The sequence below is a fragment of the Onychomys torridus genome, chromosome 14 (genome assembly GCF_903995425.1).
Source record: "Onychomys torridus chromosome 14, mOncTor1.1, whole genome shotgun sequence".
Taxonomy (NCBI): domain Eukaryota; kingdom Metazoa; phylum Chordata; class Mammalia; order Rodentia; family Cricetidae; genus Onychomys; species Onychomys torridus.
This window is the reverse complement of record NC_050456.1, coordinates 42,534,665-42,544,859: the sequence shown is the minus strand read 5'-3', so window position 1 is coordinate 42,544,859 and position 10,195 is coordinate 42,534,665. Positions and strand designations below refer to the sequence as shown.

General features: G+C 37.8%; 1 protein-coding gene across 5 annotated transcripts in view; it reads right to left on the bottom strand.

Annotated features, from left to right (window-relative positions):
• Positions 1–10,195, bottom strand: part of Hif1a (hypoxia inducible factor 1 subunit alpha) — a 49,751-nt gene that overhangs the window by 24,094 nt on the left and 15,462 nt on the right. The gene's annotated exons all lie outside the window — the stretch shown is intronic.

Genomic DNA, 10,195 nt, shown 5'->3' with positions numbered 1-10,195 from the left:
TAGCCTGTATATCTAATGCCTCACAGTCATTCCAGAGTAGTCTCAGCATAGAGAAACCCTAAGTAAATTTGAAGAAACTAAAGTTGTACATAATAACTTGAAAACAGGTAATAATTTTATGGGCAGTTTAAGATATTAATAGCTATTCATGATTTGATTAGTTTCTTTTGACATCTTTTTATATTAGCAGCTATAGCAAGCTACCACTTTCAGCTTGCTTATTTCCTTAAACACTCCTTATCTATTACTGGCATAATGATACCAAAGAAATGCAGGACTGTGGAAAAAATAAAGATGCATCATAATACCAACCCAGGAGGGTGCTAGTAAAGGTAACAGAAGCATCAATACAATGAATGATACATGTTGAGGAATCTTCCAAAAACAGTTTTGTGTTGTGGAATATTATTTTAAGTAGGCAAATAAATGTTACATTTGTTTATGCTGCAGAATATTACTTTAACTATGTGAGGCATGTCACATTTATATTAACTCTCCATGTCATGATTTGTGAGTTGGAAAAACCCTGGTACAATTTGTTTAAGTCATATCAAGCAGAGCTGTCTTCCTTTGCTTACCTGCCTAGCAACATGCTCTTCTTACTTGAATGTCAGGCTAAACCTGGCTCTGCTCTTAGCTGCTCCGGTAAGCCTGCCACTATCAAATATTAATCTAAATGAGGTGCTTAGTTATCTCATAACAACCTATAAATAGATTAAACAGTACTCCCATTTATGAAAAGAAACTGGGCTCCATAGATTAAAAGCAGCAACTGTGTGGCAAATAGGATAGGCACACCAGTTTGTCTTTATTCTTCCAAGTCTTCTCTGTTAATGGAGAATGCTGCCTCTATTTTACGCCGAAGCTCCAATCTTATTAGGTCAGTGATTGGCAAAATGGTGAAAGCAGCTCTTGGACTTGACTAAACATTTAGCATATAACAGGGACTCTTTACTAGTTCTTGTACTCCATGAAGGAAGCACATAACCGCTTCTTCAAGTCTCCTTCCTTTGAATGTGAGGCTGAAAGCTACATGCATAGAAACCACCTTCTTAAATAATGGTCAAGAGTTCTAAGCAACTCTCTTGTTATACAGTTTTCAAAATCTAGTAAAGAATGCATATATTTATTAGATATTAAACTGTGATACAAAAATTTCAATTCAAACATTTAGTGGATGTGTCCAACTTTTTGACATCAGGAGACAACACTGTCATGAAATGGGCAACTGAGCTACAGAAAAAGTTTCAATAAAACCTCATAACTTACATTTTATGTAAGTTTACAATAAACGTCCGTTAGCCACACTCATAGATATTGTAGGGCACATGTGGTCTGCAGGCCACTGGCTGGACACATCTGATTCTAGAGCAATTTGACTCAAGAACCTTAAGATTGTAAGTAGGACTTTTAAGAAACGTCACAATTACAGGGCAGATATGATTAAAATACATTACATACAGGTACAAAATTCTGAAAGAATAAAAATACTGGCCGGGTGGCAGCGGCGGCGCACGCCTTTAATACCAGCCTTTAATACCAGCACTCGGCACTCGGGAGGCGGAGCCAGGCAGATCTCTGAGTTCGAGGCCAACCTGGGCTACCAAGTGAGTTCCAGGAAAGACACAAAACTACACAGAGAAACCCTGTCTCAAAAAACCAAAAACAAACAAACAAGCAAAAAAACAAAACAAAACTATATAAAGGAAACATCACTTGGAGCTACTTGTCTAAATGAATCTTAATACTCTAAAATAAAAAATTTATCGAGGCCACATGAGAGTGCCAGAATGTCAACAATTTGAAAACGTTTAAGCGCATTAAAAGTGCTTTGTTTTCCCTTTGCATTTTGAAATAAAGCGTGTAATCAAATAGTTTTTGAAACTCACTTCATTGATATAATACTCTGGGGCAGGGGTAAGGGAGACAGCAGAGATCCACTGGGTTATAATGGACACCAACAAATGCAGTTACACACACACACACACACATACACACACACACACACACACACATATACACCCCTATACACCCTTTTCAGGGTCTCACTGTATATTCCTGGCTGGCTTGGAACTTGCTATGTAGTCCAGGCTGACCTCAAACTCACAAAGATCCATCTGCCTCTGATCCTCAACTTTGGGATTAAAGACCCGTGCCATCACGACTGGCACATCTCCCCTCTTTTAAATTCACGTGCAGTGGTGGCTGTGGGAAGCAGTACTCTATTGGAATGACCAGCAATCAACCTAAATATTAAATCAGTCTAGGCGTAGAGAACCTTGTAAGCAACTTGAAACACTTGACTGCTCTCCCTTTTCTAAACCACGTAACCAATCTAAACGACTGAAAAACAGCCGCTCAAATGAGACGCTTGAGGGAAAAAGTGAAAAACCTCCCAGGGTTTTAGAATCCCAACTGCCTGCTTTCTTATCTACGCCCAGGAAGGCTCTGTATCAGTCTCCTACAGTAGAACTGCAGAATTCACAAAGAACATGAGCAGACTTGCAGCAAAGTACTGTGTCCCGCAAATTACCAATTCCATTTATGATGTTTTTAAGTACAGATCAAGTGAAATTCTGCTTCTTCGATGTCTACGTGAAGTGGTATCTCAGCCAAGTATATAAAGTTCTGTCTTTTGAATAATTTGCTTAACAGTTTCCACAACTATTCTAGCTATAATATAAACTAGTAAAATAGCTAAATCTTTGTAGCATTATGGTTTCTGCTTAAAAAATAAGAGCACTGGATATAAAACTAATAATCTTAAAATTATTTTGTACAGAACTCCAGAAAATATTTTAAACCACTGCCTTATTAAGTTTATATACAAAGTTTGTGAGTAATTTGTTGTATTACAATGAGACCCTATAACACAGAAGAAGTACAGATGTTTTAAGACATATGTTGGCTTCCTGACTATGAGAAGATGTGACTTTAAGAACTGAAATTTAGTCTCCTCGGGTTAAGAGTGCTTGCTGTTGTTGCTGATGACTAGAGCTCTGTTCCCAGCACCTACAGCAGACAGGTCACAACTGCCTGTAACTAGCTCCACAGCCTGTGGGTCCCCCAAACAGTTCGAGCTAAACAGCTGTCTCCTGTCCCCAGAGGCCTAGTCCGGTCCTATGGGGACTACATAGTTATTAGTCCACAATTCATGGGTTTCTGAGACTGGTTTTTCAGCAAGAAGGGGTCTGCTGTTTTAACAGTGAAAGATGGTTTTAAAGACATAATTTTTATACAAAAAGGGGAGTTTACCAAGTTTTGGTTTGTATTTTACAACACATTTAAGGGGATTAAAAAAATACCACTGGGACTAGAAAGCTGGCTCAAGAGAGAGCATACTGCTCTTGCGGAGGACCTGAGTTTGGTTGTCAGCACCCATATCAGGCAGCTCACAACATCTGTAACTAGTACAGGAGATCTGATGTCCTCTGTAAACACTTGCATTACATATGCATACTCTCCCATACTTAAAAAATTAAAATGGAACTAAAAAAATTATGTGTATGGGTGCATGTCTGTGCACCATCTGCATGCTGTGCGCCCCCCCCCCCCCCAGTGGCCAGAATAGGGTGTTGAATTCTCAGGATCTGGATGGTTGTTTAGCCTCCATATGTATACTGGGAACCAAACCTGGATCCTCTACAAAAGTAGCAAGTGCTCCTAACCACCAGGCCATCTCACCAACCTCAAATTAAAAATAAATTGCTAAAAAAAAATTGAAAACAAAACAAAACAAAACAAAAACCCTATAACACAATCACTACTTGATATAACTAACTCCTCACAATCCCATATGAAATTTAGTCTAGACTAAATTTGTGTTGCTGTTTGCACAGGACTGTTTACTTAGAGTTTTAGATGATCCAGGAAGCTCTCAATTTGGCGCAGTGTAACATTAAGATAAACGTATTTCGGCCGGGCAGTGATGGCGTTCACCTGTAATCCCAGCACTCGGGAAGCAGAGGCAGGTGGATCTCTGTGAGTTCCAGGCCAGCCTTGTCTACAAGGCTAGTCTAGCACAGGCTCCAAAGCTACAGAGAAACCCTGTCTTGAAACCCCCCCCCCACAAAAAAAAAAAGATAAATGTATTCCTTGCATACAGTTCTCAACAACTTACAATCTGCTCAGCTATTTTAACTTACTTCAATGGACTTTGGTTCTATTACATATATTCCCATATTTTAGAAATATTAACCATGTTGTATTAGAAGTTAATTTTTCCAGAATCTATTTCCTCTCATTTGTTTATTTTTTTCTACTTAGGCAGTTCAACCCCTTTTAAAAATTAAACTTTTTCCTTGCTCATTTCTGATGTCAATATATTAAATTATCACCTGCTTTTGACACACATTTTGCTCAATTAACTTTTTAAATTATTTTATTCATACTTTATACAGATAAAATGGTTTAAATATGTGGCAAGAAGCATTAGTAATCACTAGTTGTCTAAAGACAGTCCTTATATGGTGAAGATTCAAGGCAAAATGAACCTGTGTGTCCCCTTCAGGAGGTCTGAACAGGTGTAAACCAGTTAGTTACCAAGATACCTAACAGCAGGAAGTATGACTGAAAAGATGAGGTTAAAAAAAAACCATTTATTGAGCACTTATACTTAGGCACCGTCCAAGTGTTCTCCATGTTATTAGCTCACTTAGAAAGCCCCTCCCGGCAAAATGGCAAGTCGCCTTCATGAACTTCAGAATGACAGGAAGTGCTCTTTCATTCAAGAAACACTGAGAAGGGCTGAGGGATGGCTCAGCAGTTAAGAGCACTCACTGCTCTCACAGAAGACCAGAGTTCAGTTTCCAAAACCCACATAGTGGTTCATGACTGTCTACACCTCTAGTTCCAGGAGATCTGATGCACTCTTCTGGCCTTGGAGGCACTGTATACATGTGGTGCAATTACATACATACATGCAAAACAGTCATATACATAAAAATAAATCTTTTTGTTAAAGTAGAAAAAAAAAGATCAGAAAAATTGTAAATCCTATGTATTCAATATGCTACAGAAATGTTGTTATATAACAAATTTATTATTTTATTGTTTATAATAAATAAATATATTAGTATTGACTATACACATATACCAGGACTGTGCTGAGGGACTAAGAATATACAGTGATAAAGGTTTATTGAAGGTAACTTCATGCAATATTCTCAAATGCTGATCTAGTTATACCACTTACCACTTAGAGATGATCTAAATTTCAACTACCTTTCCCCCGTCTTTATAAATTCTGACTCAGTAGATCTGAGGCAGAGATTTTTTTTTTATTCAGAAGAAAAATATATTTATTTGAGAGTCACTGACTAATTTCTGTTGCTGTTAATGGCAAGGATTCTTAAAACAAAGAAAAAAGGTATTATGTTCTGTGTAAAGTCTTATTTTAAAAACACACCCTTTCCTAATTCCCTATTTGTCTCGTTAACTGTTTGCTGCACAATTCTCAGCCACTCCAACAGTTTCTGAAAAGTACCTCATCTCATCCCTTTGAGCTTGCTCACTCTACCCTCTGCCTGGGTCCCCTTCCCAACACATGGCTGAGGAACTTGATGTGAGACACATTTTCCAAACGGCTGCTCCTCCAGTTCTACAGCTGTCTTCATTCATATTCTTCACAACTCTCAAGCTTCTTCCACAAGAAAACTGTCTCATTTACTTCTGCGCTCTCTGCACAAATGTGCACAAATGTGACTTTGATTTCAAGCAAGGAAATAACTGCCTCTTCAAAATTCCTTTATCTATTTCCAATGCTGTGCTCTGTTGGTGCTCCTACGATCCTACACTTTTGTTTGTGACAAGGTCTCCTGTAGCCCGGGCTGGCCCCAAACTACTGACCCTTTAGCTACCATCTCCTTAGTTCCTTAGTGCTGGCACGATGAGCATACGCCACCACGCCTGGAAGTCCAGTGCAACAAAGTCAGTACTAGGAACAAAATGTTTTTACCGGGATTTACTGTGATTATAGCCATAAGTACCTGAAAATGTAAGGAAGCATATTAGATGGAGGGTATAAACTTTAAAGTCTTTCATTTCCTTTTCTGCTTGTTTTGTCTTTTTTTTTTCCCCTACAACAGTTACCAGAATAATTCTTAACAGGAAAGTCATAAATTCATTTGCTTAAAATTGTTTGTCCCTTAATTAAAGTCAAAGCCAAGCCAATATAGCAGTCCCTGTGTGTCCCACGATTTTGTTCCATCACTTCTGATTTCCCCTACCTTGGCTCTCCCCTTCCTTACTCTGCTTTTCTCTTTTCTTTTGAGACAGGGTTCTCCCTCCATAGCCTTGTTTGTCCTGGAACTCGCTCTGTAGACCACACTGACTTCCAACTCAGAGATCCGCCTGCCTCTGCCTCCCAAATGTTGGAATTATGTGGCACGTGCTACCATGCTGGCCACTCTGCTTTTAACTACAGTGGTTCTTTGCTATTCTTCAAGACTTCAGATACATCCCTCTAGGGCATTCTCACTAGCTGTCTGGAGCACAGCTCCCCAATACCCAACAAGGCTTGCCCTTGCCCTTTTTTCAAGTTTCACTGAGATGAGACTCCCTAACTACTGCCTCCATTCTGATCCTCTTGCCCTGTTTTATTTTCCCAGAAGTACTTAATCACCTATACATGTAAATCAATATATTGTTCTTAATATTTATTTTCTACTCCCCAAACTCATACTCACACTCAAGTATAATTACTCTTACAAAGGCAGGGATTTTTATATGTTCTGTTCAACTTATACATTCCATGTACTTAGAACAATTCTTGGCTCATAAAATATATTTGATAACTGCTGGACAAATACATAAATTATTAAGTTGTTATCTTTCCTTTCTTTTGAGGCAGGGTCTTGTTATGTATCCCTGGCTGGCCTTAAACTTGCTTCAGTCTTTCTGCCTCTGCCCCCTGAATAGCCAAAATTATAAGCATGTGTCATAACACAACTGGCTTAATTGAAATTTTATAGCTTGGCTGAAATAGATACATATGTATATGTATATGATAACCAGAATAAATAGAACAATGGCTAATCATGACAGCTAATTTTACATATAAGTTAATCATTTACCTAGTAGAGTTCCAGCCCATGAAAGAAATATAACTAAATGATCAGCAAACAAATCATGAAATAAATGTGAACACAGGCAAATCTAGACATTAGCCAGGTCCAACAGCAAGCAAATGTCCTCCTAAACAAACAAACAACAGCAATCTTATCAAAATAGAGGTTTACAGGCAAAGGAGAGCTGAGATGCTCAAGCAGTTTGCTAAAGAGAGCCAATGTTCAAGAAGTTTCCTGGCTTATCGTTTCCACACTGTGAATTTTGTTTCGTTTTCTGTGACAAGGTCCTGCTGTGTTGACCAGGCTGGCTTCAAACCCCTTCTGCCTCAGCTCCTCAAGTGCTGGACTACACACACAATGTCTTTCACTATTTTATCCTGAGCTAATGTGGTCACAAAAATGTACAAATTACACTGTTAAACTACTGAGTCAACCTGTGTGAGTGTGGTGAAAGCACACATGAGAAGGCCAGAGGACAAGGCTGTGTCTTCATCTATCACTCTTCTGACACAGTCTCTTACTGCTCTGGGGAGATCTTATCACCTCCTACTGCTGGGATTACAGGCACATGCAGCCATACCAAGCTTTTGAGCTGAGATCCTCATTCTTGCACAGTGGTGTTACTTACTAAGCCATTTCCCTTGCTCAAAAAATTGTATTAACTTATAAATACATCTAAACCCAGCCAGAAACATGATTGGATTTTATTTTCTATAATCTTTTCCCAAAAGTGTTGTTAGTGTTCAATAAATTGATTCCTCATCATTTTTTTCACTAAACAAGTATTTTATATTTGTTTTTAAGAGCATTTTTTTTTTATTACTAACAGATTCTTTTAATCTTTTAATAAAACTAGAGTATCTAAACCTGGTAACATTTAATAAAAAAAGAAATCACAAACAGGGAAATGTACAAATTAGTCTTGGCACCATAAAATATCTCCTAACTTCTAATCAATAAACTTAAAAATGAAACTTTAGCTGGGCCTGATGGTGCACACCTTTACTCACATACTCTCAAGGCACTGCAAGCCAGGCCAGCCAAAGGTACACAGGAAGACTGTCTCAAAAACAGATCCGGGGGCGGAGGGGGGGGGCTGGAGGAGGCAGGGAGCATGTGCTGGCTGAGTTTATTCTCTTCCTTCAGCACCACAAAGTAAAAAGAAGTAAAGGAGGCTAGAGAGATGGCTCAGTAGTTAAGAGCTGTAATTCCAGAGGACAAGAGATCCTAACCTACACAATGTCTAGCTCCAGAGGATCAGAAGCCTCTGGTTTCCAAGATGAGACACAATAGAATACTTCCCTAGTTGCATGAAAGCTAAGGCAGAAGACTCAATGAGTCCAAAGTTGGAAAGTCAGCCAAGAGACATAGTGAGACCTTTTCTGAAAAACACAAAGTAGCAACTTAACCTTTTACATCTTTCCAAATAGACTAGAAACTTAGTAATCTAATTTTAAGATCTTGAAAATCCTGTATTATTTGAAATTAATCTCATCAGCACTATTTGAATAAAGAAAAAAAATAGGTAGTTATATGTGCCAAAGGTCAATCATTGACCAGATTTCCTGTACGGGACACTGAAGAGTAAGGTCCAGAAATCTTTTAAAAGAATTCCTTCAAGGGATTGTGATGTGCATTAAAATTTGATGTCTTGGGCTAGTGAGATGGCTCAGTGGTTAAGAGCACTGGCTGCTTTTGCAGAGGGCCTGGGGTTCATTTCCCAGCACCTCACAAGGCAGCTAACCATCTGTAATTCTAGTTTCCATGAGCAATGCACACATGTGCTGCACAGGCATATATACAGGCAAAATACATATATATGTATATATATATATATATGTATATATATATATATGTATGTGTATATATATATAAAAATCTGGAATCTTTCACATTATAATAAAAACCACACACGTTTTCTGTGTATTTAGCAAAATACCTTATAGTATACCAGGGATCAAAGATTTGTTGACTGATTCAATAAAAATGGATCAAGAGGCATTTTGTGTTATTATTTAGCAATAATCTAAAAACAAAAAATAATCTAATAAATCAAATTTCAACAGACATAAAACTAAACAGGCAATTATTAACTAGATAAGATAGAAACTAGCAGAGAACCAGTTTTATAACGAATTTAACAAATATAGACCAATAATTTTTGAAAAATGACAAAAATATTTTTTTACTATGGCAACTAAATATACTACAAAACATGATGTAGTGTGAGATTTAATTGCTGAAAATACACTACAAAAATACTCAATGACAAAAACAGTAGGGATGTCTATGTATTTATTAAAATATAAAATAACACTGCCTCAATTTATGAGTAGGGTTCAAAGAGCCTAATAAATATTTCTATGGGTTCCTCCCCCCAATTCTCCAAAACTCATGTGTGTTTATGAATGTGTTGCTGGGGATGGAAGCAAGGGCTTTACACATGAAGATTTAAAAAACACCACCTGTAAACACCTTTATGGCTGCCACAACTGTCATAAGAATCAGTGCTCCTTCAGTAGCAGCTGTATTAATGGCTTTCCCCAAACCATACCAGCTACTCCCACTGCACAGTGGGAGCTCAGTAGAGCTGCTATCCCCTAGCCCCCAAATGTTTCCATTTCTGATTGGCTGAATCTATAGATGTACAGCAAGGAAGGCTACAAAGCACCCCCCTTTGCATTAGTCATCCTTCTGTATTCTAAGGAATTGCTTCCAAAAGCCCCTTCCACCTCCATATTAAAGACACCAATATCTGCACAAGTTCCTGTCTCACATAAAATGGTAACATTCTCTAGATGATTTACAAAAACCATTTGTATAACCTATTTAACTAGCTGCTACATTGTTGAAGAATGACAATTCTGTGTGTTCAGTAGAAATGCTGTTTTCCACCCAAACATTCCAATCTCTAGTTGGCTGAATGTATAGATACAGCACCCAAGGACACAGAGAGCAATCAGTACCTCTTTCTTTCAGTTTATTTGATTATGTACTATGACACAGTAATGGATTCAAATTTAGACCAGAGAAACTAAACTTTGTGTATAAATTCAAAAGGGTATGTCCTTTAAAATGATTTCTTTGAATATGATGGAAGATAATTAAGTTTTATAAAAGATCAGAAT